The 18672-nt window shown below is 34.0% G+C and overlaps 1 non-coding gene and 1 pseudogene across 1 annotated transcript; one reads left to right on the top strand and one right to left on the bottom strand.

Moving 5' to 3' along the window:
• The window catches only part of LOC137955002 (uncharacterized), a 185791-nt pseudogene that overhangs the window by 98283 nt on the left and 68836 nt on the right, over positions 1–18672 (bottom strand).
• LOC137957376 (small nucleolar RNA R71) lies at positions 2017–2123 on the top strand. The gene has a single exon (XR_011113346.1). It is a non-coding gene; the product is annotated as a small nucleolar RNA R71 (small nucleolar RNA).

Genomic DNA, 18672 nt, shown 5'->3' with positions numbered 1-18672 from the left:
CGAAATGAATACGATGCATGCATATGGAGGGGCTAATCCCATTTAAGGTATCAAGAGTCCACCCCAATGCATCTTTGTGTGCTTTTAAAACTTCAGTCAATTGTTCCTCCTGCTCAGTACTCAAATTTGAGGCAATAATGACTGGCAATGAGTTCATGGGCCCCAAGAACGCATACTTCAACATGGTAGAAGTGGCTTAAGATCTAGCTTGGAAGTTTCAAGAGGTTTTGTCTAAGTCAAGATGAAGATCCTGTGGATGATCAGTTGTGACAACCTCATAAGCTTCCTCCAATAGAGGTACAGAACTGAGTTAAGAGTCAACCTCTCTGAAATATGTTTCCTCATCAAAATAGTCCATGTCTAAAGATGTTATGTAAGACTCAAAAGATTCAAAAGTGGATTCGTCATCAAGTATAACAGTCTCTATCTTAAATGCAGGACCCAGATCATCAGACTCAAGTGGATGGTGTCCGACATTAAACACATTCAACGAGACCTTAAAACTTCCAAAAGACAACTCCAACTCACCACTTTTACAATGAATGACAGCATTAGATGTGGCTAAGAAATGGCGTTCTAGGATGACAGAAATTTGGTTGGTCACATTGACTAGTGGTTCTGTATCAAGAACAATGAAATCAACCGGGAACAGAATTTTTTCCACTTTTATCAAAACATCTTCAACTATTCCTCGTGGTATCTTGATAGAACAGTCAGCTAGTTGAAGTGTGATGGGGGTAGGCTTCAATTCCCCCAAACCTAATTGCTGGTACTCAAAGAGAGGAAGCAAATTCACACTTGCCCCTAAGTCAAGAAGAGCTCTCTGGATGGTATGTTCACCAATGACACATGAAATTGTGGGGCATCCAGGATCTGTAACTTTAGGAGGAGTGTTGTGCTTCAGAATTGAGCTTACATTCTCAGTAAGAAAAACCTTTTTGTTAACATGTTGTTTTCTCTTCTGTGTACAAAGGTCTTTCAAAAATCAGGCATAAGCAGGGACTTGCCTAATAGCATCAAGAAGTGGAATGTTAATGTGAGCCTTACTAAATAGTTCCAACGTTTTATGCATGCTATCTCCTTTCCTAGGTGAGCCCGATAACCTCTACGGATAAGCAGTTGTTGGGACTTGGTTAGGGATTTGCCTGGCTATTGGTGGAGAACTTGGAGGTTCTTCACTCAATGATGTGTCCCCATTGTTCAACTCATGACCACTCCTAAGGGTGGTTATGGCTTTGGCTTGCTCATGGTGGGGATTGGAACTCGACCCACTCTCATGTGTGCTTTTGGGGTTAGGAATGGTTTGACTCGGGAGTCTAATTTGTGCATGTTCACTCATGTGGCTGGCCAACTGACTCACTTGCATTTCAAGTTTAGCAATGGAGGACTGTGTATCCTGCATGAATAATTGAAGTGTATCCTCAAGTGAAGGTTTTTATGGAATCAATGGTTGTTGAGCAAAGTGTGGGCGTGGAGCTTGGGGTTGAGTAAACCCTGGAGGACCCCCAACCTGTGGGCCCTTGGACCATGAGAAATTTGGGTGCCTAGCCCAGCCCAGATTATATTTTTCCAAAAAAAGGATCATTCCGGTTTGGTCTATGAAAATTCTGGACTGCATTCAAGTCCTCAATGAGCTCCGGGTAGGATGAACTAGATGGACACATTTGTGTGGGATGAGATGAACTAGAGCATATGGCACAAATAGTAGATGGGTTAGGAGCAGGTGAACTTCTGGACACCATAAGGGCATCAATTTTTCTAGTCAACCCCTCAATCTTGGCCATGAGCATGGGTGTTTCACTAACCTAGAGACCCCCTCTTTTGGCTTCGTGGGATCTCCTATCAACATTAAATGACGAACCCCATTGCTGAGATTGATCACTCAACGTTTCAAAGAAGTCCCACGCCTCACTAGCACTCTTACCCATCAAACTCCCACCACTCGTTGCAACTACCATGGATCTAACTTGGGGTGTAAGACCTTGATTAAAGTATTGCACTAAATGACATTTCTCAAACCCATGATGCGGACACCTATGGAACAAATCCTTCCATTTCTCCTAAGCCTCATAAAAGTGTTCACCCTCCAGCTGCATAAAGTTGGAGATTTCTCTCCTGAGGGCTGTAGTTCTCTGAATGGAAAAGTACTTGGACAAAAATTTTGTGACTAATGTGTCCCATGAAGTAATGCTACCCACCTCTAAGGAATTAAGCCAAGACTAGGCCTTATCCTTAAGTGAAAATGGAAAAATTCTTAACCGGATAGAGTCATCTGAGAAATTCTGGAATTTGAAAGTCGCACTGATATCTAAGAATTCCTTGATGTGGTAATAAGGATCCTCCTTCTCCGACCCATAGAATGTAGGGAGGATTTGGATGACACCCGGTTTCAACTCATAACTGGCAGCAGTAGTGGGTGGCAATATAATGCAAGAAGGTGATGTGAAGTTGGATGGGATAGAATAATCCCTCAGGGCTCCACGGTCACCTGCTACAGGTAACTGTAATGGTTCACCCTAATTGGCCATAGTAGCTGCTAACTTGACTTCTGGTGTTTTCCTACAAATATGTTCCACCTCTTCAACAAAGGGAGCTAATGGTTCACCTAGGGAGCGGCGCCCGTGCATAAAAACACAAAAGAAACAAAACTAACTATCAAATTATGCTAACAAACTAATTAATGAAAATACGAACTAACTAGAAGAAATAAAAATAACTCCATACAAAATCATCAAGATAAAACAAAAAAATAAAATTATGAAAGCAGAAAAATAAATCTAACCTAAGACCATGGAGAACAAACAAATACACTTAACACGTGCCACCCCGGCAACGTCGCCAAAAAATTGATGTGAAATTTAATTACATCGACTTTTATACCTCGCAAGCGTACAAATTGTTCATGTAATCTAGAGGGAAGCGAGGGTCATACCCACAGGGAGGACTGAATTTTGTGTATTCTTCAGTCAACTAGCCTAACCAAATATGATGAATTAATCTGAACTAAACACTGATTATATCCTAAATTATCAAGCAATTATCTAATTAACTACTTGCACAATAGGAAACGTCAACTCTAGATTTTATCGTGATTTGTGCCTCTCTCAAGTACCATGTAACCACGAATCCGGATTCTCAATCCTTGCGTCTAGCCCCTCTCAGGCGCCTAGAGTTAAGGACAAAGATCGAATTATAATACCAGAATCCAACCTAAATTATAATCCTTCCCTAACTAGCTAATTACTCAGAAAATTTGAAAAACAAATATTCGATAAACATCAATTCTCAAATCAAATTTAATAAGCATTCAAACCTAAGTTCAAACTATAGGAAACTAATTAAATTACAAATGATGGATTACTCCCCTTCTTCTTCTTCTCGCTCAGGCAGCAATTCCATTCTCACGGTTGCTGCGATTTCCAGAAATTAAGGGCTTCGGGTTGCAGGAGCGAGCGACCGGAAGTGGAGGCGACGCCGGCGAAGAGGAATTGAAATCGGCGCCGGAGGAGGTGGTGCGGCGAAAGACGGGATGGAAGCGAAATCCTCTGACCGGCTCTCACGAGTCTCGGTCGGAATAGGACTAGGCTAGGGAAGTGGTCGAAAATACGTAATCGATGCCGGAGGATGTTTGGAATGCGGAATCGGAGCCGGAGGAGCCCTCTCGGGTCACCTATCGGCCTGGCGAGCAGAAAATGGCAGTGTCGAACTCACCGAGATGGAGACTCTCTCAAGCTCTCCTCGGGTCTGTTCTCGGTTGCCGGACGGCGGTGGATGACTGTGGTGCGCGGCGAACGACGGCTGGAGGGAGCGCTCTCGGGTCTCTCTTCTTTCGGTTGGCGGCTGGTTGGAGACTCTCTCCAGCTCTCTTCTCTCCCCGTCTCAAAATGATTTTGCCCTAAAAATACCTCTCCCTTTCACTAATGGCATGTTTTTAAATATCTCCTTCTCCACACGAAATTCTCCTAAAATTCCATAATTGAATCCATAAAAATCATTTCAGGAAGAAATAAACCCTGAAAGCAATGAAATATAATTCAGGAGGGAAAAATATGTAATATAAGCAATGATCAATGCCAAATTCAATAAATGCACGTTTCATTTGAATACCAATAAATAACCACCTATAACACAAAAATAAGGGTTATTCTATTATAATTAACCTAGTTCTCATGTCAGAATCTGGCATCTATCAACTGCATATGAAATATATGGCCTCGTTACGCAGAGATAAATAAGTCTTCCCACCAATCTTTGATATTTTTCGACATCTACTTCTTCTCCAGTACCTGCACATAATTTTGCATTCGAGTCCAAAGGGGTTTATGTTGGTCTACATCCCAGCATCCGGGTCTCCTCCAGTAGGTCAAGGACATACTTCCTTTGAGATAATATAATTCCATATCTGAATTATAGTACTTCAATACCCAAAAACTATTTGAGCAGTCCGAGATCCTTTTTCTTGAATTTAGTACATATCATTTCTTTTGCCTTTTGGATTCCCTCGGGATCACTGTCGGTTATAATAATATCATCAACATATACGGCCAGAATTACCATGCCCTTCAGTGTGTCTTTAATAAAGATAGAGTGATCTCCAAAGCATTTGTTTAATTCGGACCGTATGAGTGCTTGGCTAAAATTTTCAAACCATGCACGAGGCTACTATTTGAGACCATAAATAGATTTTTGTAGTCGACATACGAACTCCCCCTCAACCACATACCTAGGTGGTTGCTGTATATAAATGCCCTCCTTTATATCCCCATTCAAAAAAGTATTTTTGACATCAAGTTGATAGACTTGCCAGGAAGAGTTAGCTGCCAGAGATACTAACAAACGTACCGAGTTTAATTTAGCCACTAGAGAGAAGGTTTCGTTATAATCAATGCCATAACATTGTATATAGCCTTTAGAAACAAGGTTAGCTTTCAACTGAGCCACGGACCCATCCGGATTGTGTTTCACCGTTAATACCCATTTGCAACCAACATGTTTCTTATCTGAAGGAAGTGGGATTAGTGCCCATGTCTGATTTTCATAAAGGGCCTGCATTTCTTCATCCATAGCCGCCATCCACCCTAGATGTTTGAGAGCCTCCTGATAGGACAGTGGTATAGGTACGGAGGAAATAGCCGATAGAAATTGACAACAAACAGGGGATAGACGATGATGAGACACAAAGTTTGTTATGGGATGAGAAGTAGAAGGCATGGTGCATGATCTGGGCTATTTCCTAATAGTAATAGGACGAGTATCATATTTTGGGCCAAAAATAATCGGAGAAGATGGACTTACTTAGGTAGGATCCGACAACTTAGTAGGTGTAGTGTCAGCCAGTGTTTCTGGGGGCTGAGTTGTTTCTGCAAATAAGGGCACAACCGATCGAGGAGAACCTGCTACATAAGATAAACCTGGAGGAGCATTATCAGAACAATATGGAAAGTCTTCAAAAAATGTGACATCCCTCGACACAAGTAAACGCTGAAGAGAGGGATTATAGCAAACATAACCCTTTTGTGTGCAAGAGTATTCTAAGAAGATACACTTCACAAATTTGGGATCAAGTTTACTGTGTTTTAGGGAAGGAATATGGACAATTCATTACTCTCAAGGGCAGTGAAAAAGGATCATCATCAGGTAATAATAGAGAGTAGGGAAATTTTTTACCAAGAATGGAAGAGGGTAACCGATTTATAAGGAAACATTCGGTAAGAACTGCATGTGGCCAATAAAAATATGGAACCTGCATGTCATATAGTAAACCGCGAGCTACCTCAAGAATATGACAGTTCTTCTGTTCTGCTACACCATTTTGTCGAGGGGGTAGGTACATGATGTCCGATGAATAATGCCATTTTCTTGACAATATAAGTCAAGATCTTTGGACGTGTATTCTTTGGCATTATCCGACCGAAGGACTTTAATTTTCTACCCAAACTGAGTGAGTACCATTGCATAAAAATATTTAAATATCAATGGTATTTCAGAACGCTCTTTAAACAAAATAAACCAAGTGGTACGAGTGAAGTCATCAATGAAATAAAATATTTCACATGAGAAATGTTGGAGACACTCAAGGGTCCCCAGACTTCAGTATGAATTAACAAAAAAGGAGAGACACTTTTAATTTTTGGACGAGGTGAGTATGTAGACCTCTGATGTTTACTCATTTCACATGCTTCACAATGAAGGTCCGACCGCGCTTTAGGAAAAATATGATGAAGAGATTGGGCGGACGGATGCCCCAACCGGTTATGCCATAACCTGGTTTCAGTGTCGCAGGTGGATGCAGTATTTATTTTTGGCACATCCAGGTAGTAGAGCCCCCCTTGTTGCCTCCAACAATCACCCGCTTCGTTGTAAGATCATGAAACACACATGAAATGGGTGAGAAAGTGATAGAAATATTAAAATGTTTGGTGAGCTGACTAATCGATAAAAGATTCAAAGGGAAAGTAGCAACACAAAGGATATTAGTTAGCGGAAGTGATGGTGTAACAAAAGTGGATCATTTACCTTGAACTTTAGTTTGTGAACCATCAGCAATGGTAACAAATTTAGGTGAAAGACATGGAGGAACTGAGTATAGTAGAAGTCTATTACCTGTAAGATGCTCGGAGGCTCCTAAGTCAATTATTTAGGATGAAGAGGAGGCAGAAAACATACCTGAAGTGGTGGTGGCAACAGTTGGTGAAGAAGTACTTGGGGAGGACCCCATCATGGTCTTTATTTTCTGGAATAGTTCATAGTGGACCAGTTCATAAAATTTGATACCCCCCATAAGGGTACAGTGGTGATTCTGAGTATGTCACTCTTGTGACTCATATTATCTTCAGCCATAGTAGACAAATCAAGTAAAATAGTTCTCCAATCAAGTAATCAAAATATGACCAAGTGGAAGGCTTTAACCAACTCGGTTAATGGAGATGCTTAGCATAAAAGCTAAGTAAATAATTTTAATGGATAATGACTCATAAAAGTCTCAATATCATCCTTATTTATCCCAAAATCTTGTTCCCAGAGATTTTAAAAAAATTCCAATGTACACTGGTCTCGATCACAGTATTGTGTGAACCGATAAAAACTACCTTGATAATCTCTTCTAATCAAAGATAATCGAAGATACAAATATTCTCACAATTTCAAAAGATGAAAACATGCATAAGGACATCTATAAAACATCTCTTAATACCGAAAACCATTACCATAAATTTAATAATATGAGAAATAAATACTTATCTCATGAGTTTCAATCTTGCTTCATAAGGAGCCTTCTATAAGCAGCTTTTAATCATATCTTCATAGAGCATAATGGGGATCCTAAATTGGTAGCTCTAATACCATGTTGAATTTAGGACCCCATGAATAATACCTCGAGCAAGGGGAGAGAGAAAGAAAAAATAGGAAAAGAGAAAAGGTCTCGGGTAGAGAGAGAAGAGAAGGAAAATAAGAGACATTAGAGAGAGTGAGAACTTCACACAAGAGAGGAGAAAAAAAAGAAGTATCTTGCTTGAATAATTCCGATTTACAATAACCTCTATTTATAGTTGAGGAGGTGATAGAGTCCATGTACAACTAACCTTAGGACTCCTAATTACATTCCAACTAGAACTCTCTAAGAAAAGCCTATTAAGATAAGATTACATTATCTATTTAAGAGACTAATTTAACTCAACTACAAACACCTTCTTTAAGGACGTGAATCAAGCTAGATAGCCAGCTCTTGGTCTTATCTTGTGGATCACACATGATCTTCCAGCTCATGTAGGTAGAGATACCAGCTCGTGGTATCTTTGTGGGTCCCACATGATCTTCAAATGTTCTATTTAATTCCAGCACATGTTCCTTATCTCTTAGCTAGAGCCACTTTGTATAAGGACTCTTGTTGACACCTTTCGAGCTCATGGTGGGTCCCACCAACTTGTGGGGCCATGGTGGATCCCACATTGTTACAACATTGTAAGAAATTGGTTGGTTCTTTGGTAGTGGTTAATGAATTGGAAAAAACTTTATGAGAGTCGAATAACTGTGTATAAGAAAACACTTGAGAGAGTTGATAAGGTATACTTGATATTGTGACCGTGCTAAAAGCATATGATTGTTCAGGTCATGACAGTAGGGTAGTTTCCACATGAAAATTTTGAAGGAAGTTGAATCACTTAATTGGTCTGGTAGATAGGCGATGAGCATAGGGTTGCAAAGAAGTGGGAGAAGGTATGTTAAGGGAAGAAGCATTATCAACATTTAAAATTTCATGACTTTTTGACTGAGTAGGTGAGTTTGGTATAGGGTCATCATAAAAGCCAGATGTTATGGGTGGAAGAATCATGGGAGCCCTATTTTCAGCGGAAATGTGTTTAAGAGAATTCTTTTTTCAAGAAAGTAACATCTCGGGAGACAAACACTCTATGTATTTCAAGATCATATACTCTATATCCTTAGGGTACCAAAGAAAAATGTAACGGAGTGCATGTGCATCAAATTTTGATGGTTTGTGGGCATGACTGGAGGCAAAACATAAACATCCAAATACTCATAAATGTGAGTAATTGGGTAAAATATTAAATAATTACTCATAATGTGTTTTACCTTGCAAAACTAGGGTAAGTGTTTGATTTTTTATATAAGTAACAATTAATAATGGCATTCTCCCAAAACCTCTTAGGAAGATAGGCTTGAAAAAGCAAGGTTAGGGCCATGTTTAGCAAGTGTCAATGTTTGCATTCTGCTACCCCGTTCTATTGTGGAGAGAGAATGCAACTTGTTTGGTAGACAATGCATTTGGACAACTAGTTGGTTGGAAAATATTTTTATTTAATTTTTCTGTACTTTTACCTTTTTTTTTATTTCATACTTTTTTTCTCTTTTCATTTGTCCTTGTGTAGAGGAATGAAACTCAACTAAATAACTTGGAAAATAATATTTATCCATAGAATTATGAATTTCTCCCCTTCTCTTTTTTCCTTTTCTTCGTTCTTCATCTTTTTCCCATATTCTCAATTTTTTCCTTTTGAAAGAAGAGAATCAAACTGAAAAGATGGGAAAAATATTTTCCCAATGAATTTTGAAATATTTTGGGAGAGGGTTCCCTCTCCCACTAAATTTTCAAACTTGTTGGAAAATGTTTTCTTCGATGTAATAATTACCTATTAATTAGTGAAGAATTAATCAATAAAAATTAATAAAGTCAAATTATATAACTAATTCTTGTATTAACAAACCAAATAACCTTGTTGTAACACAAAACTATTTAATCAGAGCTATAATATTAGTTAATTAATTAGCATTCAATGCATAAACTAATTGAATAATTAAAAATTAGCTAAGAAAATAATTGAATACATGGTGATTGGTGCTAATTAAATAACCAATCGACCTATTTAATGTAATAACTAATCAATTACTTAATGAAATAGGTAGTAAGTAATTAATTAACTAATTAATTAAACATATTATAATTTTATTATTAACTAATTATTTGATTCAATTAATTTCGTTAGTAGAATTAATGGAGTTGGTTCAAACTACCAGAATGATGTACTATTTCATTGCAACTAATTATTTTTAATTAATTAGTAATTAATACATTTACTAATTGGATAATTACTTATTAGGTAAATATTAATTAAATACATGATGATTTGTGCGAATTAATCATGTAATTGACTTATTTAATGTAATAACTAATAAATAATTTAATGAAACAAGTAGTAATTAATTAATTCTTTTTTTAAAGAATTAAACAATTTCTAGTTATACTATTAACTAGTTATTGGATTCAATTAATTTGGTTAAAAGAATTAATGGCATCAGTGCAAACAACAAGAATGATATACTAATTGATCTCAGCTAATACTGGTTAATTAATTAGTAATTAATATATTTACTAATCGAATAATTATTAATTAGGTAAAAATAATTAATTTCGTGATGATTCGTGATAATTAATTGAACAATTGACCTATTTAATGTAATAACGAATCAGTTATTTTATGAAACATGTAGTAATTACTTAATTAACTAATTAATTGAACACATTATAATTATTTAATGAATTAATTAATTGATACATTAATTTTCTTAGTACGATTAATTATATTTTTTATTTTTTATTTATTTTCCATATTTTTAATAATTAATTAATTTATTTATTTTCAATTATTATTATTTTTTAATTTGTTTACTCTTTTTTCTTTTCATGCTTTCCATTTTCCTTTTTTATTATTTTTACTTAACCTTTTCTTTATTTTTCATTTTCTTTGCTCTTTTCATATTTTTAATTTTAATTTTAAAATTTTCCCTTATTTTTTATTTTTATTATTTTGTCTTTAATACTTATCTATTTGTCTATTTTTATTTATTTATCCATTTATATTTATATTTATTTTTTAATTTTCTTGTTATTCCTTTTTCCTTAATATTTTTCTCTTTATTTTTTATTTCCCCCCTTATTCCTTTTATGTTTTTCTTTTTTATCTTTTCCCCTATTTTCTCCTTTTTCTCTTTTACTCCTTTTTCTCTCTTTTTTTTCACCTTATTCCTTTTTCCCATCCTCTTCCCTCTTCTTCCCTTTTACTTTCCCTCCCTTTTGTCCTCAATTTCTATTAAATTTAGGATCCCTTTTTTCAATATTCTGAGCAAGAGAAGAGAGAAAGAAGAAAAAGGAAAGGGGAAGAAAGATCTCGAGTAGAGAGAAGAGAAGAAGAAGAGAAGAAAGGTGTGCGCCAAGCAAAGAGAGAGAGATTTACTCAAGAAAGAATTGTAGAACTTGATTAATTTTGAATTACAATACCTCTGTTTATAGTAGAAGAAGTGATAGACTCCTTATACAATCAACCTTTAAGTCTCCTAATTACATTCCAACTCTAACTCTCTAAGATAATTCTACCATGAAAAGATAACACAATCTACTAGAGGTCTAATATAACTTGAACTCCAACTCTTCTTCAATCACGTGGACATAAGAGAGGAGGTTGGCTCGTGGTCTTATCTTTGTGGGTCCCACATGATCTTCAAGCTCATATAACTTATTCTAGCTTGTGCCTCTTGTCTCTTAACTCGTGCTAGCTTGGGTGAAGACTCTTCTTGGCATCCCACGTCCTTATGGTGTCCCACCAGCTCGTGACCATGGTGGGTCCACATTGTAACATTCCCCCACAAGCTGGGGCTAAGAAAACATCGTTGATGCCCAGCTTGTTGCAGATAGTGGACGAAATTTTATGAGTGACTGGTTTGGTGAGAATGCCTTCAACTTGACTTTGTGATCATATATGCTTTAGAGATAAAAGACATGCTTGAAACTTTTCTCGCATAAAATGCCAGTCCACTTCAATATGCTTTAGTCTTTCATGGAAGATTGGATATTATGTAATGTGTATTGCTGCTTGATTATCACAATATAGATTCATCAAAGCTTTTTTGTAAAATTCCAATTCAGTGAGAAAATATCTTATTCATAGGAGTTCACTAACAGTGTGTGCCATGACTCTGTATTCTGCTTCTGCACTAGACCGTGCTACTATATTTTGCTTTTGTTTCTCCATGTAACCAAATTCCGTCTAACCATCGTACAAAATCCTGAAGTAGATTTCCTATCATCCGGGGATCCTGCCTAGTCTACATTTGAGAATCGTTCGATATTGGAGTGACCATAAATTTTTTTATTTCATACTTTTTTTCTCTTTCCATTTTTCCTTGTGTAGAGGATTGAAACCCAACTAAATAACATGGAAAATAATATTTATCCCAGAGAATTTTGAAATTTGCTAGAAGTTTTCTCCCTTTTTCTTTTTTCCTTTTCTTCGTTCGTCATCTTTTTCCCATATTCTCAATTTTTTCCTTTTGAAAGAAGAAAATCAAACTGAAAAGATGGGAAAAATAGTTTTCCAATGAATTTTGAAATATTTTGGGAGAGGGTTCCCTCTCCCACTGAATTTTCAAACTTGTTGGGAAATGTTTTCTTTTATTTTCTCTATGTTGTTTCTCATCCTTTCCTTCTTCCCCTTGTTTTCTTCTTCTCCCTCTTCATTTTTTTTCCTTGTGAACGAAGATAATAAATTTGGTAAAGATTGTTAATTTAATGTTCTCTTAGCGAATTCTGAATTTCGCTATGAAAAGTTTTTTAAAGTCTCTCTTCGAAAATCTATTCTTTCTTCTTTCTTCTTCCTTTCCAATCTTTTCTTCCATTTTTACATATTTATTAACATCTCATGTGTATAAATCCTTATGTAACTAATCGTTAATTAACTAATTTAAGTAGAATGAAAGAAAAAATAACTTTCATACTTTCATTAACATTCTAAACCTTGATTCTTTCAAATAATCTTTCAAGTAAATGCATCCATTTTTAAGTAATTTTTATTTTAAATAAAATATTATAAGTATAACCATTAGTGTAACATTTTTAACAAAAAGCTTTTGAAATCTATGGACAAGAAATTTTTTTTGTCTTATTCTTCTTAGTTCTTTTTGACTTCAAAAAAAGGTTTAAATATGGAAAAAAATGATATTGAAAAGCACTAAATGGTTAAGAAGTTACCTTTAATTTTAATTTTAATTTTATTTATAAAAAAATAATATTTTTTATCTAAAATTGTCCAAAAATAAAGTTTTTAATCATAATTGCCACTATACTATCTTAATTGTCATATTTTGCATAATTACCTATTAATTAGTGAAGAATTAATCAATAAAACTAATTCTTGTATTAACAAACCAAATAACCTTGTTGTAATGCATAACTATTTGATCAGAGCTATAATATTAGTTAGTTAACTTGCAATAAATACATTTACTAATTGAATAATTACAAATTAGGTAAGAAAATAATTGAATACATGATGAATTGTGCTAATTAAATAACCAATTGACCTATTTAATGTAATAACTAATCAATTATTTAATGATATAGGTAGTAAGTACTTAACTAATTACTTGAACATATTCTTATTATATTATTAACTAATTATTTGATTCAATTAATTTCATTAGTAGAATTAATGGAGTCGGTTCAAACAACCAGAATGATATACTATTTCATTGCAACTAATTCTTGTTAATTATATAATCATTAATAAATTTACTAATTGAATAATTACTTATTAGGTAAAAAATAATTAAATACCAGATGATTTGTGCGAATTAATCCTTTAATTGAGTTATTTAATGTAATAACTAATCAGTAATTTAATGGAACAAGTAGTAATTAATTAATTAGTTTTTTAGTTAATTAAACAAATTCTAGTTATACTATTAACTAGTTATTGGATTCAATTAATTTGGTTAATAGAATTAATGCAGTTAGTGCAAACAACAAGAATCATATACTATTTGATCGTTGCTAATACTAGTTAATTAATTAGTAATTAATGTATTTACTAATTGAATAATTATTAATAAGGTAAAAAATAATTAATTACGTGATGATTCATGATAATTAATTGACCAATTGACCCATTTAATTTAATAACAAATCAATTATTTTATGAAACATGTAGTAATTACTTAATTATCTAATTAATTGAACACATTATAATTATATAATGAATTATTTAATTGATACATTAATTTTCTTAGTATGATTAATTATATTGGTCCTTTTTCCTTTCATTTTCAGGATTTTTAATAATTAATTATTTTATTTCCAATTATTTTTATTTTTTAATTTTTTAAATATTTTTCCTTTTTAATTTTTTTCTTAACTCTTTTCTTTATTTTTCCTTTTATTACTCTTTTCATATTTTAATTTATTATTATTATTTTTATTATTTTAGTCTTTAATTTTTATATATTTTTATTTTTATTTTTACTTAATTTTCCTTTTATATTTATTTTTAATTTTCTTGTTATTCCTTTTTCCTTATTCTTTTACTCTTTTTTTTTATTTTCCCCCTTTTTCTTTTTATCTTTTTCTTTTTTCTTTTTCCCTAATTTTCTCTCTTATTTTCTCCCTTTTCTCTATTTTTTCACCTTTTCCTTTTCCCATCCTCTTCCCTCTTCTTCCCTTTTACTTTCCCTCCCTTGGGGTCTTGTCCATTCCAGTTTGATCTAGTTTAATTTTATGTTTAATCATGTTTTTAATCATGCTTTAATCGTACTTTTAATCATATTGTTTAATCATACTTTTACTAATGTTTAATAATGCTTATGTTCTGTTTTGATTTTTAATTATGTTGCTTGAGACATTGAAGTGCTATAAAATGTTTTTCATGTAGCAAGGAGAAAAAAACTCATCATGAAGGAGGGGGAATACGATGGGACCATTGTATGGATTTTATTATAATCGTTTACTAGGTTGGGTGGTCTAGGCAGGGTAGAGCATTTAGATAAATTTGTGTTGACCCAAGTGGCTTCTCAGGGATAGGGGGCGTGAATTGAGTGTTGACCATATGTTGACTCCCTTATTGCCTTTGATGATAACAAAATTTAATAGATCTAACAACTTGCAAAACTAAGTAGTTTAGATACTTTACCTTCAAGAGTCAAAGCATCTTAATTTCAAAAGATTCAAAACAATCAAGCCTACTCAAGATCTTAAGAAACATTGATGGACGTCTCTTGAAGAAACACCCACAAAGAAGAAGACAACGAGAATACTAGAGTTCAAGTATCAAAGTCATATGCCAAAAGTCAGTCACAAATGTTAGAGAGAATTCCTAACTTCATTCTTTAAGTACAATAGTGAATATGGAGTTTTAGGTCATCCAATGCATACAAACAAGTTTAGGAGCATCATAAACATCCCTTAGAACATGTTAGAGCACTAAGACAAAATCATTCTCATGCTTTTAGAGACAACTTAGTTGAACTAGCACTGGAATGATCGATCAACTTTTGTCCAGGCAAGTACATTTCACAAGGATTGTTCGATCATCCCACATGATTGATCGACCAGACAGAACCATTGCATAGCGATTTCAAAGTTCTTCATCTTACGATCTTGCTCCTCAATACGTTGCACACACTACAAGAAAAACATGTTTAGCCAATAAAAAACCCAACATCGAAATCAAAATTACTAGTAGAAGTGGACTTTTGCTAGCGAATCTGAAATTCCTTGGGAAAAGTAAAGTTTCTCCAAGTGAATTTAAAACTTCGTTGGGTGATCTCTTCTCACGAATTTTTATCCTTCTCAAAAAATGCTTCTCCCAAAATTCAATGCGAGAAATCTTAAAACCTTTTCTAGCGAATTTCAATTTGTTGGAAAAGATTTTGTATTTATTTTTTTGTATTTTTCTCTTTTTTTATTTTATACTCTTTTTTCCTCTTTTCATGTGTCCTTTTGCAGGAATAAAACTCAACAAAATAACTTGGAAAATAATATTTCTCCTAGAGAATTATGAAATTCACTAGGAGAAGTTTTCACTCCTTTTCTTTTTTTCCTTTTCTTCATTCTTCACCTTTTTCCCATATTCTCTATTTATTCATTTTGAAAGAAGATAATCAAATTAAAAAGATGGGAAAAATATTTTCCCAATGAAAGACTACAAAAGAACCCTACTCCTTGGACCGTAAAGCATATTATGGCCATCAAAAAAATTAAAGCTCGAGTTAGACAGTTACTTTGTCTTACCTTGGCCAACCCTCAATGGAAGAAGGCATTTTGAAACCGATGCCTCACATATTGGATATGGGGGAATATTTAAACAATTAAATCCAAAATCTAATAAAGAAGAATTGGTACGAATTTTGGCCTTTGGAAACAAGCGCAATTGAATTATTCAATTTTTAAGCAAGAAATTTTTGCTATTGTTAAATGTATTGGTAAATTTCAGGACGATCTACTTAATCAACAATTCATTCTAAGAGTATATTGTTCTACTGTCAAACAAATTCTTAAAAAGATATAAAAATTTTGGCATCAAAACAAATATTTGCACAATGACAGGTGGATTTAAGCGCCTTTGATTTTGATATTGAATATATCAAGGTAGAAAATAACTCTCTACCTTATTTTCTCACTTGTGAATTCTTGCAAGGATAACAAAATGTCACATTTTCCTTACATGGGACATCCTCTCTCTGCTAGAGGAGGAACATGCCCTGGCAAGTTCAATCCCAATAAAGGGATAAATAAATGGAAAAATAAAGTTCCTGAAGCATCCTCCACATCAATGAAGGACACGGTTCTAGCAAACTCCATTTTTACAACCCTTCCAATTACGGAAGAAATTCCAGTCATCAATCGTGAGGATATAGTTGTGACAACTGATCCTTGGAAAATATGTTCCAAGTGGTTAAGAGAATCCTTCCTCCCAATAACCAACCACAAATCATGGTTTGATTATGAGGCAATATGAGCTCATACCCAATCTGTGACCTATCATCACACTTCGTCCAATATTAACAAAATGGATAGTCCAATTTCCTATAGTAGTTGCACAATAATCAAGTTTATCTCTCAGATGATTTAGGGTAAGCATAATCTTTCTGATGAAGAAATTACTCCTAATAATAAGGGGTACAATTACTGGGATTATGTTAATGCGTGGTCCAACATGTTTTATTACCAAAATCCTACACATAAACATACCAGGTTTATTGCACTCGGTGTTGAAATTAAGAACCACCTACAAATAAAATACCAATTCCTTTATGGGTGTAAAAATGGTGGGCTAAGTTGGGGCTTCCAATCTCTATTCTTTCTGAATCCATTCAGGATTTATATGGTCAATGGTGAGTCATTCATCCTAATATTAAGGATGTCCAGAACTTGGTGAAAGGATCAGATACATTCTTTTTCTTTCTAGAATTTTCTCTTTCATGGATATGAAAATAGGGTTTAAAAATTGCTTTCAATGAACCATAGCTGCCAATCTTGCGGCATAATTTCCATGTACGTATGTGGGGAAAATTTCCCACTACAACCATGGAAGAAAAGATTACAGAAATTAAGGCTGTAATTCTCAAATATAAAAATTTAACTCCTCAATATGTGGAGCTTGCGACAAAGATGTCACCATTTGATATTATCAAAGCGCAATTAGAAGAAAATTTTCCTAACATATCTGAAGAAGAGCTACTCATCAAAGCTCTTGACTCTATTGAAGATAATTTTTTTCAGAATTAAATAAAAATTCTAAAGATGACAATATGTCAATCTCTGCCCATGAGTCCTCCAAGGAAAGCAGTCAAGATGGTAATCAGGATGAAGAAGTGGGTTTTAATCCATAATCACAACCCGAAGACCATGATGCATTGCTTGGTGACTACTGAGAGGCCATGATTCAAAAAGTTCAATCATGAACTAAGAAAAAAAAATTCTTACAGATGAACAAGCAAAACGATTATCAGATCTCCAATCCACTGATCAATGCTTATCTTAGTCTTGATACAAGAACAAGACATCTATTTCTGAATCCTGTGAAATATTGAAGAGAACGAAAAGAATCAAAACATAGGATGCATACAATAGGACTTCCTAATCTTCGGGGAAAACAACAAAGGTGTCAAATCAGCAAACTCATAATGGAAGAACGCTACAATTGACCAATCAGGGTCATAAAAGAAACATCTTTTGATTACAATGGCAAAGAAATCTAAATGCCATATAGTCAAATCACTGTAATAAAAAATCTAGAGCATAAAATTGATGACTTAAAGAAAGTAAAAATTGACTACATCACATCAAAAGAAAAAATTTCATTTATCGGTAGGTCACATCAGCTACAGTATTGCCTGGAAAGTCACATCAACTACAATATCGCAACATCAACATCAACCACCACCCCAATGTCTACAATAATAGAAGACACATAAGAAGACACCACCACAGTGTCTACAATAATGGAAGACGCGCGTCAAATTTTCATCGTTGGATTTCAAAAGAAGTTGAAATTATTGTAATTTCTGATTAAAAATCTAGGTTCCAAACGCTACAAATAGGGAACCAATTTGTGTGTTTAGGCATCACTTGAAAAGATCGGAAGTTGTCTCCAAGGTTGCTTCAAGGTTTCTCTAATTGTAAGTCTTTCTTTATTTTCTTTCCTTTTTTAATAGATGTTGCAATGAAGTTGTTGTTATATTGAAAGTTCTTCATCATTTTTACAGAATGCAATCTGTCTAAAAGATCCTTTTTATTGGGGATAGGATATCTAATCCATTTAAGGCAGTCATTAAGTGGCTTATAATTGACCTTTAAAAGAGGAAATCTTTCTTCTTCAACATTTTTATTAACATAAAATGATGTACAACTCCAAGGAGAGTAGGTTTTTCTAATTAATTCTTTTTCTAACAAGATTGTAATTTCTTGTTTGCAGAGATCTAGATACTCCTTCTTCATTTGACTTGGTTCAGCTTTAGTCGGAATATTTTTTTCATCAAAATTGTCAACATAAGGTAAAGAAACAATATGTTTCTTTCCCTTCCAAAAGGCACTAGGAGTTATCACTACAAATTTTAGAAGTAAACTGTTTTTATATTAATTCTATCTAATCTTTAATCTCATAAGATGCTAACCTTTGTTCAATTGACAGATAACAATTTCTTCTTGTAAATTATTGATTTGCTTTTCTTTTTGAAAAGATATAATTTTGAGTTCATTGAAGAAACTAGTTTGAGGACCAGATTCAAAAGGGAAGAATATCATAACATCTTTAATATGTCCTTCTATTCATTTGTTGGTGATGCCCGTAATTGGCATGCTTTTTCTAAGGAAAGGAGTCCCTAGAAAAA

Source organism: Aristolochia californica, unplaced genomic scaffold (assembly GCF_029961685.1).
Source record: "Aristolochia californica isolate CCGP_79_NKW_82.1479 unplaced genomic scaffold, dmAriCali1.0.hap1 SCAF_2, whole genome shotgun sequence".
Lineage (NCBI taxonomy): Eukaryota > Viridiplantae > Streptophyta > Magnoliopsida > Piperales > Aristolochiaceae > Aristolochia > Aristolochia californica.
Note: the sequence above shows the minus strand (reverse complement) of the source record. Positions and strands in the feature narration are given on the sequence as shown.